Raw genomic sequence first — 17,597 nt, forward strand, 5'->3', positions numbered from 1 at the left:
GTGTCGCCTGACGTCACATCCGGTTCGCTTTATGTCAAGTTCATTATGAACAATTTTGCGATGGTGAATTAATTTTTGATATTTTCCTCGCTGGGTTTTTTTTTAATTGAAATTTTATTGACGACTGAAATAATATTTATTTCTCTTTTTTTAAGTAAGGGATGGGATGATTGACGGAGGAAGGGAGTTTACCATAGGAAGAGGAAATATTCTATTTATGTGTGTCTTCAATCCATTAAAAGTACGGTTACTTCGCTATTTCGGCAAATTCAGGTGGTCCGTGATTTATTTTCAACCTTATGTTATAACATGACACTGTAAGACTGTCTGTGTGTAAAACGAGCTAGAAATTTTTATTACGTCTTACAATTGTACGAACAGAACAAACCACGAACGTTGTCTTCATAAAAATTGACAGATGTTTAATGTAAAGGAAAGGGGTCATTAAAGGAATTAAATAAAAAAGTTCTTCATAAGCAATCCGTATTTATAATCTGTACATACAGCCTTGATTACGGACGTGCTATTGAATTCAAACAGAAAATTTTCTAACGAGATTTACGACATATATTCATAGTGCAGTCCCGATTCATTAAATCATATTCTCTCGCAGTTGGCTTGCAATAAAGATATCTTGTGTAATACAACTTGTTTTAAAAGACTAAGCCAAAAAAAGATGCAGCAAAAGTATAGAACCATCCTCTCTTATTAAACAAACAGAATTATAAAAAAATTGTTACATAATGCTGATATTTAGTAAGCTTTCTCAGAAAAGTACATCTTTATAAAAGCCCGCTTTCAAACCTATTGAAACTGGAGCTTACAAAAAAGCTACAAATTCACATATAAGAAATATAATATTCTTGGTGTTACCATAATTTAACTATCATATTTACTTTTAATTTATAGCAAGTTTTTGTTTCAAAGAAAGCTTCGACTATAGATAGCGCACAACATCCTCTCACCATAAAACCAGTTTCTCACCGGTAGCTAATGTTTTTGTAGCGACTGGATTGCGTTGGATTGCTTAACTGGACCTTACCTGCGGATGTACATGTTCACAAATCATTTTAAAATATCATAACTTATTGATCTACAATACAAGATCAAGGAGATATTAAAATTACTTTTTACAAATATTATAAAAGTAAGTTTAGATGGATGTTTGTAGCCTAAACTTCTAAACGAATCTCGATAGGATTTGGTATTGAAATTAGAACATAGTCTGAAAGAACGCATAGGCTACTTGCTTTTGTTTTTTTAAGCAAAAACTTGTTTAAATATAAACGTATACATCTATAATTAGGCCTTGGAAGAAATGCATTAAAAGGTAATTAAGAAGGGAGGGGGTGAATGAATAGAGACCAATCTGAACGTAATAACAGATTATTAGTTAAGTACTTTCGCCCGCGACTCCGTTCGCGTGGAATTTGAAACAGGCTATCCTCTACATCGGTGACAAATTTCATTAAAATCCGTTATGTCGTTTGGGCTACAAACTCTAACAAACATCCATCTATCTAAACTTTCACATTTATATTAGTAAGATTTGACTTGATTACCTAATGTTGCAGTATGTTTACATTCAAATGTGTATAAAAGCATATTATTCACTGTATTAGTTCGAATTAATTACTATACTAACACTGATAATAACAAAATAGATACGAGTACTTCGTCACAGAATGTACAAAAACTGGGCTACGTCCGGTCGATACTGACAGTGACTTCGATGAAATGTTTGGATGATATTAAACGATAACGACAAGAAATATTATATAACAATAAACATTTTAAGACAGACAATATCTTAAATATAATTAAATATATAAGATCCATGGGCGAAAAAAGGCAAGGTATGGGTCCACCCCACCCAATGGAGTATAGAAAATGTGAAATAGATATAAAACCCCTTAAATAAGGGATTAATGGCAGTTGCCCTTCCCTTCCCTAGACTTAGCTTAAGTCATCAGCTAGTGATGCCCATATTAGCATCTATCACAGATTTTTTATTTAAGTATTAAGTAGACTAGACTAGACTTGCAAAAAATCTATTTCTTAAGTACTTTAGTTTACTTTAGTCTAAGAATGTGTCTCTAACTATTTTACACTCATTAGTCAATAATTTACAAAGCTTTCCATCTATGTAAAAATTATTAAAATAGGTTTAGAGGTTTTCGAGTTATGACAAAAAATAATGCCTTTAAATTAGGTGCTCATATATTGTATAACACCATCCAAGAGTAAGAGACCGGTTGTATAGAGTAAAAAGCGACAGTAACAGGTCGATAGCCGCAGGTGCATGTTAGCTGGACAGATGCAACCTTTGATTATGAAGAAATGGATTAGACAAAGAGCAACCGTTGTGTACACTAATATTACAAAGGACGAAGATTTGTATTTTTGTATGTATTGAAATAACTCAAAATCTACTAGTCCGATTTTTTTTCACCATTAGAAAGGCAATTTATCTGTAAGTATCATAGGCTATATATTTTGTAATTTTTCGCAGGCGAAGTCGCGAGCAACAGCTAGTAATAAATAAATCCTTTAGACAAAAACGCGTGTAATTAATTATTACATACTGATTCACGAATTTACACTTATAAAATCTGGAACTATTCGTTTCTATTTGATTTACGCCATTGTCAGGTCTTGTCATTAATGGTCAAAGATTGCGATGCATCTACCTCTGTGCTGCGGTCACTCCTCGAACTCGGTCATTTGGAAACTTGACTGGGAATTTGTTGCGGTCTCATGTCACGGGCGTCGTTCAACGTTGATTTATTTCGAGAGTCGTTGTAATTGTACTTGGATTACAAGACTAACAAATCAGTTACTTATTCCGTATATAATTTATCTTATCTGTTGATTTAAGTTTTTATCGTAATTTCAGTCTACTGACGTTTTTAATGGTAATTAAGTTATCAAATTACTAGCTGTTCCTATGCGATTTCATGCGAATAAAATTAAAAAAAATTGTTTACATTTGTCAAGTTATCAATTGCAAATGTCAAAATGACATAACATAATGTCAAACCATGGCAACCTTGCTTCCTTGATGTTGGCAACAACCAATGGTCTTATTCCCACATTAGGGTTTTTATCCAAAATATTTACCCATAAATTTAACAGCGTGAAAATATGTACTCTAAAACGTGACGTAAGTGTAGGGCTTTTTATTAAAAAAAAGTGTTATTCGAAAATATGTTGTGATTGCTGACATTTTAGGCAAAGAAGTGTGTGTTTACGCTTTATTATAATAGTACAGAGTTGATATTTTATTAATGAAATACTAATGATTTTAAAATGAATTCTATTGGTTTGTTTTTAACATTCTTTTCTTACTAAAAGGACCAACTGTACAATCTGTAAGATCACCAAGTCTAAGGTCATGGGACACAAGAGTTTCCGTTTGTAGGAAACCAAGGACCACTTTAGGTCATTATGCCATTCTTGTTATTTAGTGGTAGTACCGTTGTTAAGTAGAAAGTTTGCGTTTTGCTTTAATAATATCTTAAAGCTATTTCACAACTTATAAATGCGTATCTTAGAATAGCTTACGTTTGCGTGTTGGCGCGATAAACGAATCAATTACATCGGAGTTTTCTCGCCTTCTCTACATTATTTTGTTGTACCATCTATTATGTACAATTATGTTTTTTATGCCTTATCTCATCTGTGAATAATCAACAACATCCTCAACATTACGTATTTTTTAAAACATAAGCTGGCAAAGCAAGTAGCCACCTGAATCCGCCAAAATGGCGAAGCGACCGCTGCCCATAGACATCCGCAATTGCAGATGTGTTGCCTACCCTTATCCGATGGAGGAGGAGACGCACATAAAGAGAATATTTCCCCTTCCTATGTATCTCCTCCACCGTCAAATCCACTTCCCGTTCCCGTCCTCTCCTTATAAGAAAAGGGTGGTAAAGGAAAGGGATTTAAATTAGGCCTCCGGCACGACACTCATCAGACGAAACACGGAATTGCTTCCATTTCACGCCTGTCTTCTGTGTGGTCGTGGTGTTACACCGGGCGTGCCGGCCTATTCGTGCTAAGATGTTAATGCGGGCACTACCACTGTTACTATATTTACATTTAAAATCTACTAGTATTAAAAAACCATAGACAAAATAGTTACCATTGTCATAGAAAATGCGCACACGTGACACTCACTAGTCGCATAATTGTTGGGCGATTGTCGATTGTTTTGCAGCAAATTCAACAATTTAGTTTTACAACTAAAAATCTACTAGTGTGCGCAAATCTATACAAGCTCGTAGGAATCTAAGCACGACGAAACAGTCGTGCGATAGTTTAGTCAAAAGTGCGCGCGCTCTTAAAGTCTATCAGTACTGGAATGAAATAACATAGTTATTTGTAAGGAAGTTAAGATGGCGGGAATGTGAGGTGAGAAATGAAAATATTTTTGTATTTCCAGCCCCACAACATGTTAGATGTCACTTACATGCGTCACCTTACAACTGAAGATGATATCCGCTCGTTGAAGTTACAAGCTGATAGCGGGAAAATAAGTGCAACTTGTAGTATAATCGCTGTTACACAAAGAATTAACTAAAGAAAAAAAGTTGAAATTATGAATTTAGAATTTATTTAATGTCCAATTATGTTTGTAAAGTTTCTAAGTTTAATTTATACTTTGTATTTGATCGATTAATGACGTCAAAAACACAAATACTATTATATTAAACACAAAAACAAACAAAACAAAAAATAAATCATCATGTTACATCTCAAAATGTGTTCACTTTTTAGAAGTTAGGTTAAAATAAAACAAGTACCTTTTAAACAATTATAACCTTTAAAGAAATTATTAGTAGACCGCTACTGCTTGTGGCTTATACCACACGCGACGGCAAAGTCATAATTTCCGCTCGTACGAGACCGCGACGCTAAGTAGATTACTGTCTGTACAAATCATTTTATGACTAACTTTTTAAAAACGATAAAAATTTCTTCGCTTTCAGACTACACCTGTGTTTGAAGTTACCGACCTATTTACTAAAAATGTAATATACTGGCTGTTCTGAATTATGAAAATTTTATTATATTGTTTACATGTCGCAAATTATCAATTGCAAAAGTCAAAATGACATGACTGGACAAACCATGGCAACCTTGCTTCCTTGATGTTGGCAGCTACTTATGGTCTCTTTCCCACATTAGGGTTTTTATTCAAAATATTTACCCCTTAAGTTTAATGGCGTGAAAACATATAGCCTAAAGCATGACGTAAGTCTAGGGCTGTTTATTAAAAAAAGGATTATTCAAAAATATGCTGTAATTGCTGACATCTTAGGCAACAAAGAAGTATGTGTTTACGCTTCATTATAATAGTATAGATTATAATAGTATAGATTTATTTAAACTCAAATAATAGCCGAAAATAACTTATAAGAATTTGTTAAATTTTAGCTAAATACCTCAAGTACCTATTGAATATATAAATGGGTCATATTTTAAAGAGGTCTACAATAAAAACTTTTAAATCTTCCGATAGCGCTTTTAAGCAGACTAATAATAACATGAGGTCCTTTTTCGAGTTTATAACATTTATTCAATTTTACAACATTCAATAATAACTTAGTTAAATTTTTAAAATAAGTAATGCTATGTTTTGATTCTGGCTATAACAAATTCAACCGTTAATCAAACAATCGTCGATATTAATTTATGTGCAAGAGAATCAAGAAAACCGTGGACCTATAATTTAATGGAGACCCATCTTGATGACAAAGGGGAAAAGGTAATTTGTTTGAGAGCGGTCTGTTTTTACTTAAAACCGTTAATTAGTTATTTCGGAAGATAAAAAAATCCATCCGTAATTGCACATTTATAATATTAACTAGATTTCGCCCGCGACTCCGACCGTGTGGAATTAAAATAAACAAAAGTGAGTATGTGTTCTTCCAGACTATCCTCTACATTTATACGAAATTTCATCAAGATCCGTTCAGCCGTTTAGGCTACAAACTCTGACAAACATCCATCCACCCATCCATCTAATAAACTTATATAATATAAACTTTCGCATTTATAATATTACTAAGAGTAAGAAGTAAGATAAGATTAGTAAGATAAGAAATATATCAAAATTTATCAAATCTATTCAACATTTTAAATTGCAAGTGCATATTAGCGGTGAATCCGCTATTATGGCGAATACAGGTGGCCGCTTGCTCGTATACCTTATATTTACACCATGGCCGTACAATCTAAGCTAGTTCTAGAAAGGTCTTTTAAAGGTAAAATGGTCGTATTTATTTTACAATTTTTGTTTACCTAAAGCGGGGAAGATGCACCTAGGAGGCACGTAACTGTCATCTAAATCAATGTTTAAAAATATAGTTACAGCGTTGACCGTTATTTCTTCATATACGGTTTGACAAGCTTAATTAATTGGTGAGCCGGAAATGATCAGACGTAACTGTGTACCGGAAGTGAGACCGGTTATTGACGAAAAATATGAATCGATACATCAATTAGTGGTTGCCTTTATGAAGATTCGATAAAGTAGATATCAAATTGTGATAAACATGATCAAGAAATAAATACACAGAGCGTGTGCACACTTTTACTAAACTATCGGGGGGTTCGGGCGTCCCCGCAGTCTCCGTGTTAACCACCCCTTGGCAAGGCATATTTAGCTGCGTTTTTGGGATGGCATCTCATTGCCTCGCTCAACTTCCTTCCTTCTAAAAAAAAAAGATTACCATCGCGCAACTGTTTAGTTTCTCTTTTTCGAAAGAGCTTATATAGAGGTTACACTACTCGATTTTTAGTTGTGCTAATTTTTGAATTGCGAAACAATCGACAATCGCAGTGTGCGATAGTCAAAGGTGCCCGCTCTAACCAGACGAGCGTCAACGTGGCCACTGGAACTCGAAATATTTTTTTTTATAACATAAGGTGCCAAACGAGCAAGCAGCCACCCGAATCCACCAAAATGGAAAGCGACCGCTGCCCATAAACATCCGCAATTGCAGATGTGTTGCCTACCCTTAATTGACGGAGGAGGCGACGCACACAAAGAGGACATTTTCCCTCCCTATGCGTCTCCTCCACCTTCAAATTCACTTTTCCTTCCCATCCTTTCCTCTTAAGAAAAGGGTGGAAAGGGAAAGGAATTAAAATAAGACCTCCGGCACCACACTCGTTAGACGAAACGGGGAATTGCTTCCACTTCACGCCTGTCTTCTGAGTGGTCATGGTAATACATCGGGCGAGCCGGCCAATTCGTGCGAAGATGTTAAAGCGGGCTCTACCACTGTCTAAATATAAAGGACAATTCGTTTTGAAATGAATCAGGCGAACATTGTAAGTTAATTAATAGTGAATTTATAGGTTAGGACGGAGTGGCTGAAAATGCTATTAACGCCTTCATTAATTAACGACTTCCATTTTGTGAATTTCCTACGGGACGTGAGAAGAAAAGGGCATCGGAATTAATTTTCTAGTTAACTATATTTATCTTGCTTAAGTTTGTTTTATACTACGCAAGGTTTTACACGCGGATTCACTTGTATTTATCTATTATTCGATTCATAATCTACAGGATAGGATTATTCCCAACCGTCACCCCGCTCTGTCCTACGTGGAGACAGATGAGAATTAAAAAGTTTAATCGGTCCCACCTTTTGCGACGAGGGGACGGTTGGAACTTATTTTATTTCATAACGGTTCCATCTGTCACCATGTTGGTGACAGTAGTGCTAAAAGGTGGGACGGATGAAACTTTTGTTCCTCGCGTGGGGACAGAGGGGTGACGGTTGGGAATAATCCCTCCAAGTGTCATATCAGACAATTATAATCAACGTCAAAATTAATTACTACACTTGTATTTTTTTATATTAAACTTTCTGTATTAATTATTTTCATCAAAACATTTATAATAACGTATTAATAATCGTGACTATTTGAAATTGAGACCAAAAATATGCTTCAGAAGTTTTGGTAAAAACCAATCATATCATACTAATATTAAAAATGCGAAAGATTAGATGTATGGATGGTTGTTAGAGTTTGTAGCCTAAACGGCTGAACAGATTTAAATAAAATTTGGTATAGATGTAGAGGACAGTCTGAAAGAACTCATAGGCTACTTACTTTTTTAATTCCACGCGGACGGAGTCACGGGTGCAAGCTAGTTTAATATAGTTTTTTATATGTTGCGCTTCCATGATAACTTTAAAGGAAACTTTATAGTGTTTCTGTTTATTAATATATGTTGCAATCAATAAATTCCCGGGGTGTTCGCGTAACGTATTTCACGCGGATGATTTGTAGCAATGCGAGCCGGGGCAATATGTAGCTGTTCCGCTTTACAAACGCGCAGGTATTAAAGTTGCTTATGAAAACGTGCTTTTTGTTTATTACCTTATATAAAACTAGCTGTTAGTCGCGGCTTCACCCGCGTGAAATTATAAGAAAAAGTGAAAATATCCTCAGTGATAATGTAGCTTTTTAATGGTGAAAGAATTTTCATGAAATCATTTCAGTTGTTTTTTAGTTATTTAAATAGATGACATTACTGACAAAATAGGAAACGACTGGATGATGCTTGGCAGGGACAGAAGGGCATGGAAAACGGCGGAGGAGGCCTTTACCCAACACGGGATCCATATCTAAAACTAAGAAACTAACAATACTAACGCAAAAACTTGTACATACTTTTTATAAGTCAATTACTAACAATACTAACAAATACTATGTAAATCAATTATAAAAATCTTAGATATTGAAATAAAGAGGCTTTATTATTATTATTATTATTATATAAATAGATACAAAAATCCAAACATACAAATCTTTCCTCTTTACAATATTAGGATAGATATATATAACTAACTACGAACATACTATTTTACAGGGTAATTTTATGAAAGAAAAATCACTATAAAGATTTTTTACACCAGCTGAAAAAAAACCCATCTGTATTTTTTTGTTAAGTAGTTGTTGTTCACGACTCCTTCCGCGCAGTAATAATACAAAATTAGATAGTAGCCTGTGTGTTTATCCATACTATGTATATCTAAGCCTAACGACGCGGACGAAGTCGCGAGCAACAGTTAGTATATATTAGTACGATATAAACGATGTCTGTTTTTGGATGGACTTCGAAAAGGAATCGATAAAAAAACGTAACTTTTTCAATCCGCTCGAACAACATGGTCAAAGAGTATTAAAAATATTTGCAGTCTTGACCGAAGACCGAAGTACATACAAACAGTTAAACAAACAATTTGTATGCTACATAAATATTTGTCGCTACGGAATGGCTCTCGCAGATACGCCACAAGCAAAATAAATAAGTTCCCAAACGTTAAATATATTATACCAACCGAATACTTAATCTTTGATGCTTTGGTTTTTAAGAGAAAGTATTTCTTCTGTAATTACTACACGAAACTATCTCATTATAAATGCGAATTGAATGGATGTTTATTAGGGTTTGTAGCCTACAGTGCACACATCTTTGACTAAACTTTCGCACATCTGTTTTGCTTTGATTCTTATAACCTTACTAGCTGTTCTCGTGGGGCTTCATCTGCTTGAAATTATAATCACTTTATTTTACTGTTTATATTTGTCAAATGTCAAAATACAATTGACAACCTTGCTTCCTTGATGTTGACAGCTTGTAGTTTATGGCCCCTTTCCCACATTAGGGTTTTTATCCAAAATATAAAGCCTAAAGCGTGACATGAGTGTAAGGCTTTTTATTTAAAGAAGAATTATTCAAAAATATGCTGTAATTGCTGACATCTTAGGCAACAAAGAAGTGTGTGTTTACGCTTTATTATAAAAGTATAGAAGTATAGACATGAAGGTTACTCGATTTTTAGTTGTGCAACTAAACAGTTGAAGGCTGCGAAACAATCGACAATCGCACAACAGTTGGGCAACAGTTTTATCAAAGGTGTGCGCCCTCTCTAAACTGCTGAATTGAACTCGATAAAATTTGGCATAGATGTAGAGCATAGTCTGTAAGACCATATAGGCCACTTACTTTTGTTTTTTGTGTGAAATCTTTAACATATGTCATTTTTATACGCAAAAAACACCAACGTCAGTACAAAAAATAGTTTATTTGTAAATAACACAAACACATGTGTAAACTACGAGACACCCCTATAGATACAAAGTCTGGGACGGAGCTTACAAGACGGGGGTCTGAGGGCTAAGTGAGCAGCCGGCGGCGCAGGTGCCGACAATAGGTGACGTGGCAACGTACACTGAAGGACAAAAAAATGGTTCACAAATAAAAATTATAATTAACTATGGAATTAGTTTGTCATTTAATTTACATACAGTGAGTTAATGTTATGTATAAAAGAATTTTGTAATAATGTTTGTTACTTAAAATGCAACTTAAAGTGTTTGTCAAATAATTAAAAAGAAAAGCAATAAACAAGCACTTTAATAGACTTCATTGTTTGTCTTAAACCAAAATTACATTTAATTAAACTTTTTACACAAAATATATTCTACTAGCTGTTGCTCGTGACTTCGTTCACATGAAATTAAAAAATATAGCCAATGTTACACGAAGCATAGCTTTTTAATGGTAATTTTTTTGAAATCGGCCCAGTAGTTTTTGAGTTATCCAATACACACGAAAATACAATTCTTTCCACTTTATAATTTGAAAATAGATAATAAGTTATGAAAATAATTAAATCAAACCAAATTATTTATTCCAGAATTTTGTCCTCAAGTGTACACAACACCTGTCTCACCAGAGGCTCGTGTATTCAACACAAGACGTACATTTTATATTCAACCGTTACAATGCGACCATTTTCTCACGTATCAAATACATTGCGTGTTCTCCAAGCCTTTCGATTCTCACAATATATACACACAGCAATGTATAACGTATGAAATATTTGATATATATCGTTTTAAGTGAACCTTAATGTTCCTTGGAATCCACCTACAAAATTAAATGAGCCATCTGTCATTACGAAATACTGTAAGGGACTGTCCCTTAAAGACCCTTTTCTGGTTTAGTAAATAAGTCTAACTATGGCGTATAATTGTTAAGGGTCTTTGGTAAGTCTGTTCTGCGTCTTCGTATTTATTGAGCATGTAATTCTTTGAAATTGAATAACAATTTCATTTTAAACAGGTCATAGATTCAAAACAATTGATGACAATCTTCGTTGCCTCAATGTTGGCAACATTTATATTCTATTTAAAAAGAAATAAGTGTTCGAATTTCGAAATAAGTACAATTTCTTTATTGAAATTAGTTACAATGTATACTAACATTTTAAAGAGGATAATAAATTTTTATGTATTTGAAATTACTCAAAAACTATTAGGCCGATTTGAAAAATTCTCACACTATTAAAAAGCTACGTTATCAGTGGTTATCATAAGCCATGATTTTTAATTATTTTTCACGCGAACGAATTCGTGGGTAACAATCTAATCTATACAAATATAGTAAACACACTATTACGTGGCATAAGATGTCAGCAATCACAGCATATTTTTGAATAATCCCTTCTTTAATATAAGCCCTACACTTACAACCCTCTTCAGGCTATATATTTTTACGTTATTAAACTTTGGGGGTAAATAAACTGGAAAATTTTTAATGGGGAAATGGGCCAAAAACTACATGAAATGATTGCGTCTATAGGCGTTCGCGTGACTTCATATTAAAATTCATCTATCTCCCGACATATTTGAATTAGAGCATTTGTTAAAATGTAGCGATATAAGAGTACATAGTATGGGGTAATTATAATTCTCCCACGGCCTGTGAATGGATTTATTCATAGGTTGGAATCACTGCGGTTGTTAGTGGACGGCTTAGATGGCGTCTTGACTTTAACCTGAGTGTACAGGGTGTTCGAAAAATATTATGTTACACGGAAATGTATTATTTTAAAATAATGTAATTACATAAATATCTTCAATTATAACATGCAATAAAACCCTTTTAAAATGTGTATGATTAAAAAAATCCGATGGTCTATCAAGCCCTATTTATGTTAAGAAATGTTTTAATTTTTTCAATGAATTATAAATAAATAAACCTTTCAAAAACTAGATTTTTGTATTAGTTATTGGAATGAGTACTTATTTTTTACATAATGGTTTTATAAATACTTAAGAAAGTATGATTTAATATTAACATTTTGAACATCCTGTATGCGTTATCTCGGTGGTAACCCTACGCGTCACAGTCGGCAGCGCTCTGTGCGAGCCTCCCACGGCCGGGCCTCGGTTTTGGATGAAGGAGTCCGACTGTGCGCCACTATCTTTATCTACCACATTTCCCCTTGAGACGGGGTTCAAAAGCACTTTCATTTGTTCCCTTAGCATCTAAACAAATGAATAACGAAATAGAAAACAATTGAATCGCAAAATTTTAATACTGAATTTCAAATGACTTATCACTTCACTTCAAGGGCGTCGGTGGCTCAGGAGTTTGAGTTTGTAATCAACAGGCCCTGGGTTCGAATCTCATTGTACCAATAGTTTTTGTTTTTTTGTGACTGAATAGCCACTGTTTGCCTTGGCATTTACAGATTCACCGAGTTTGAGGTAGCCGAGCAGATGGCGCTTAACCTAAACCTCGTTTATGAGTAACTAAGCTCAAGGGATCCCTCAGGGGCCTCGGCACGAGCCGTTACTTCATTATTATTACCGGATTGGGAGGCAATCGAGCTCTTAGATCGCTTCGGTGGATGCTCCATTGTACCAGTAGATTTTTTGGATTTTATATGAACATAATTTACCCGATTCTTACAGTGAAGGAAAACATCGTGATGCATATATCGGTGAAGGAATTTCAAAGATATGTGTGAAGTCAAGCAGTGCAGAGTGGTTGACTAAAGCCTAGACACTCTAATTTAGGGTAGATATCACTTCACTAGTATTTTTTTTTAAAGTTCCCTTCCACTGTCTGCCTGTTTCTATATGCTTGTATTTTTAAACGACATGTATGGAACTTTCTATTAAGAACTGGATAATTGCTCCATAAATGTCCAATGTCGTCTTCTGTAAATAACCTTTTCTTTGACTAAAGAATGCGGAAACTAAGAAAAGGTTTGCAAATTGTAGATCTAAGTTCCGCAACTCTGATGGTCTAATGACTAGTCATTTTAAGTCTAGGATCCACAGAGATTCAATATTATAGAGCGGACATTACAAACACTTTTACATATTTTAATCGTAATTCTTCGCATAGTTTCTACTGAGTCATAGACAGGACGTGTACAAGATATCCTAGTCAGTCTATAGTTACAATGTCACGTCTATTGATACACGTTTAATGTCTTTGCTAACATAGGATTAGATTCTTGTTAAGATTATGTACTGTTTTTGTAATGTCAGAATTAGGTCCTGTCCCACCACTGGCTGATAGAGGCTCAGCTTAAAATGACGTCACTGTCAGATAAGGGAACAAAATCCGATATTTCCACCGCATATATTTAACACAATGGATTCATAATTTGGTGGGACATGCCCTTAATGCTTTTGTTTTAATTATCGGAAACAAAATAACATGGATCGTTTTATCCGATAATAACATCTTTTTTACAATAAAACCTCGTTCTTTTTTTCTGAATCGAGTAATTTACGTTAAAGTAAATGCTATTAAAGTATGAAATCTTTATTTTTCCATACATAACGACTTTATTTAAATTCGAGTGCTGCAAGGTTCATTAGGCCCAACATTTTTATGTGAGAAAAATTGCGTAATCACTTTACGTTGAACATTTATTTAACGCTTCATTGCTTTAGTAATAATAATTATTTAATAACTAGCTGTTCCCGTGCGGCTTCGTCCACATGAAATTATGAAATTTTTATTTTATTGTTTACATTTGTCAAACTATCAATTGCAAATGTAAAATTGACATAACATGATGGCAACCTTGCTTCCTTGATGTTGGCAGCAATTTATGGTCTCTTTTCTACATTAGGGTTTTTATCCAAAATAGCCTCCTAAGTTTAATGGCGTGAAATATAGCCTAAAGCGTGACGCAAGTGTAGGGCTCTTTATTAATAAAAATAATTATTCATAAATATGCTGTAATTGCTGATCTTAGGCAACAAAGAAGTGTGTGTTTACCCTTTATTATAATAGTATAGACCGCAAAACTCTATTAATAAGTATTTAATCTAAAACTTCAAATGAATGAAATCTTACTGATCATACTAATATTATAAATGGGAATAGATGGATAGATGGATGTTTGTTATAGTTTGTAGCCTAAACGGATGAACGGATTTCGATGAAATTTGGTGTAGATGTAGAGGATAGTCTGGAAGAACACATAGGCTGCTCACTTTTGTTTATTTTAATTCCACGTGGACGAAGTCGCGTGCAAACTAGTATTATAAATACGAATGTTTGTTCTAACAAGCTTGTAGCTTAAACCGCTGAATGGATCTGAATATAATTTGTCAAAGACGTAGAGGATAGTCTGGTAGACCGTATAGGCTACTTTTGATTCCGGAAGTAATTACGGTTCCCGTGGGATATATTAATTTGGTTTTATCATGTTTACCTACTCGATAATTCTACAATGGTTCAATATATTTCATTGAAATTTGGTACATTTATAAAACAAAGTCTGGAATATAATACGCAGCATTAATTCCCGAAAAATGACAGGTTTTGGAGGGATTCTTTTTTTTTCATAGTTTGTATGATTTCTAATACTGTGCGTACAAAGTCGTGGGAAACAGCTATTAAAAAAAATATACAGCGGAACACGAAACGGTTCGTCTTGTTTACCAATAACTTTACAGTCCGTGCTTAGATACTTGAAGCGAACACGCGCTGAATGTAAGTTAGCAAGTGAAAGACGTCTACAGTCTGTACTCGATGTTGAAGCTTAAGTAAACTTTATACAGCACTCGCTCAAGTTACAAATGTTACCAAACTTAGCTGAATCCTAGGCTACATTCTCTGTTAGATTATTTCGAAGTGGAAGAAATATTACATTTAGCAAAGAAGAATAGCGACTCCGTCTGCATGGAATTTAAAAAAAAGTAGCCTATGTGCTATTCCAGGCTATCCTCTACATCTATGACAAATTTCAACGAGATCCGTTCAGCTGTTTAAGCTACAAACTCTAACATCCATCCATCCATCTAAACTTTCGCATTTATATTATTAGTATGATAGCTTTTGCATGCGACTTCGCACGCATGAAATTTTAAAAAGTAAGTAGCCCATATGTTCTTCCAGACTGTCCTCTACATCTATGACAAATTTCATCGTGATCCATTCAGCAGTTTAGGCTACAAACTCTAACAAACATCCATTCATCCATTTAAATTTCATCTTCCATTACCACATTTGAATTTTTAGATAATCTGTTTATTTTTATGTACACATCGTAAAATTATAAATTAACGAATTCCACAACCTACCAGTCGCACCTCAAAATAATAAGTAGGGAGTCTAAACAAAAGGGCATAAAAAGAAATCTCCCACGCGTCAATTCGTTGACCTGACTCACGTCACGCATGGGGGCACAGACTTGTAACTCTGACCTGTACATTGACTTAGTCATCGAGATAAATAGATATTACGTCATAAGTTGGTAGTAATACCAATACGCCTAAACTACTAAATTATCGCACAACTTTTTAGTCTCGCTTTGATTCCTATAAGCTTAAAGCGCATACAACTCGATTTTTAGTTGTGCAACTAAAGAGTAGTTAGTCAAAATTGTGCGCCCGCTCTAAATGTTGTATGTTGAAATTATGAGATAAAGAAGTTTTTTATGAGAGTAGGGGGCAAATAAGTGGCGGGAACACTAAAGAGATCAACGATAGCATGGCTGGTATACAAGAGAAACATGCGTTGCCGACCTTTGAGGAAATGGTACGCGTTGAAAGACCCTAAGTCGTAATGAATTGGAAGTACCAAGGACAGACTATAACGCGGCAACGAGACAAAAAATTTATTATGTACGAGCTGTTGCTCGCGACTTCGTCCGCGTTGTATTAGAAAACATACGAACTATATCAATAACAAAAAGCTACGTATCCCTCGGGAACCGGACACCTCGGGGATGAAGCTTGTATACTCCAGACTTTGTTTTGCATCTGTGCTAGATTTCAATAAGATATGTTGAACCGTTGCAGAATGATCGAGTAAATATCAAAAAATAAATTAATGAATCCCACGGGAACCGTAACTTATCCCAGGATAAAAAGTAGCCTATGTGTTCTTCCAGACTATGTTCTAAACCTGTGCCAAATTTCATGGAGATCTGATCCGTTAAGGCTTCAAACGCTAACAAACATCCATCCATCCATCTAAACTTTCGCATTTATAATATTAGTAAGAAGTAAGATTTTATGATCTTGATTAAAATATCTTATAGTTCGGTTTTTTAGCTTTGGCTCACGGCATTGTGTCGATATGAGATCGAACCCTACAACGATGTTATCTGTCATCCGCTTTGCTAAGAACTGGGGTCGTTCGTCTTTTGTTTGTTCTTTAAAATAAAAGACGTATCTTATAGAAAATGGACTGCCTAATTAAATTAATAGACAAGAATAAATCTACTAGTCCATTAAAAAAAAAATATCAAAATCGGTCCACTAGCGGCGGAGTTATGCCGTAACACACATAAAAAAAATACAGACGAATTGAGTACCTCCTTCTTTTGGGAAGTCGGTAAAAAAAATTAAAAAAAAAGTTTAATACAGTTGTCAAAAAAACGTGATAAAGTAGCTGTTTTTTGTAGTATATAACTTAGTTAAAAAATAACTGTTTTAAAAACAAACGGTTAATAATATCAAAAAAAAAACACACACACAAGATTTAAAACAAAAATAAAAAAGCATATAAGAAACTCTAGCATTATAATCGTATGCTTTCTCCCTCGCACACCGGATTCAAAAAAAGCACCCCCGTATTTGAGGTCTGAATTAAAGGCATTATTGCAGGAGTTTCGCGCGTCTTGTATCGGAAATAAAACTGGTTTATTACGTGCAAACAGGTTCGTGAGCGCTGCTTATGAATGAAAATCGCTAATACATTACCCATACATGCAAAATACGCAGAAAAGCGCACACTTTAAACTATACACATGTCCGATTGTCGATTGTCTTGCAACCTTCAACTGTTTAGTTGCAAAATCGAGTGTCTACACCTCCATATAAGCTACAAGAAATCAAAGCCAGACTGAACAGTTGTGTGATATTGTAGTCAAATATGTGCGTAGACTTTTAAGCGACACGTTTTTTAAATTAAATTTAAACTTGCAGTTCTTTTAGGAATGTCATATCGTTACTATGTATAGTGAATGAAGGATTTTTTTAATAAACTAGAGATTGCATTTTTTTTTATATAAAAATGTCGCCAAACTGCACAGCAGTTTGTTGGCGACAAACACCCATTTCTTATAAATATACCTTAATGTATCTCCTACTTAATTATTATATATTTACTAGTTACATTAATTTTGTAAAAAATGTTTTTTTAATTATATTTTACAATGTTTTTGGATTTATTGACAATGCTTTCATCTCTGAGAAAGTTAATGATATTATATAAATTAGGTATTACATATTTCGTTGTC

This window comes from Papilio polytes, unplaced genomic scaffold, assembly GCF_000836215.1.
Source record: "Papilio polytes unplaced genomic scaffold, Ppol_1.0 DF821400.1, whole genome shotgun sequence".
Classification (NCBI taxonomy): Eukaryota; Metazoa; Arthropoda; class Insecta; order Lepidoptera; family Papilionidae; genus Papilio; species Papilio polytes.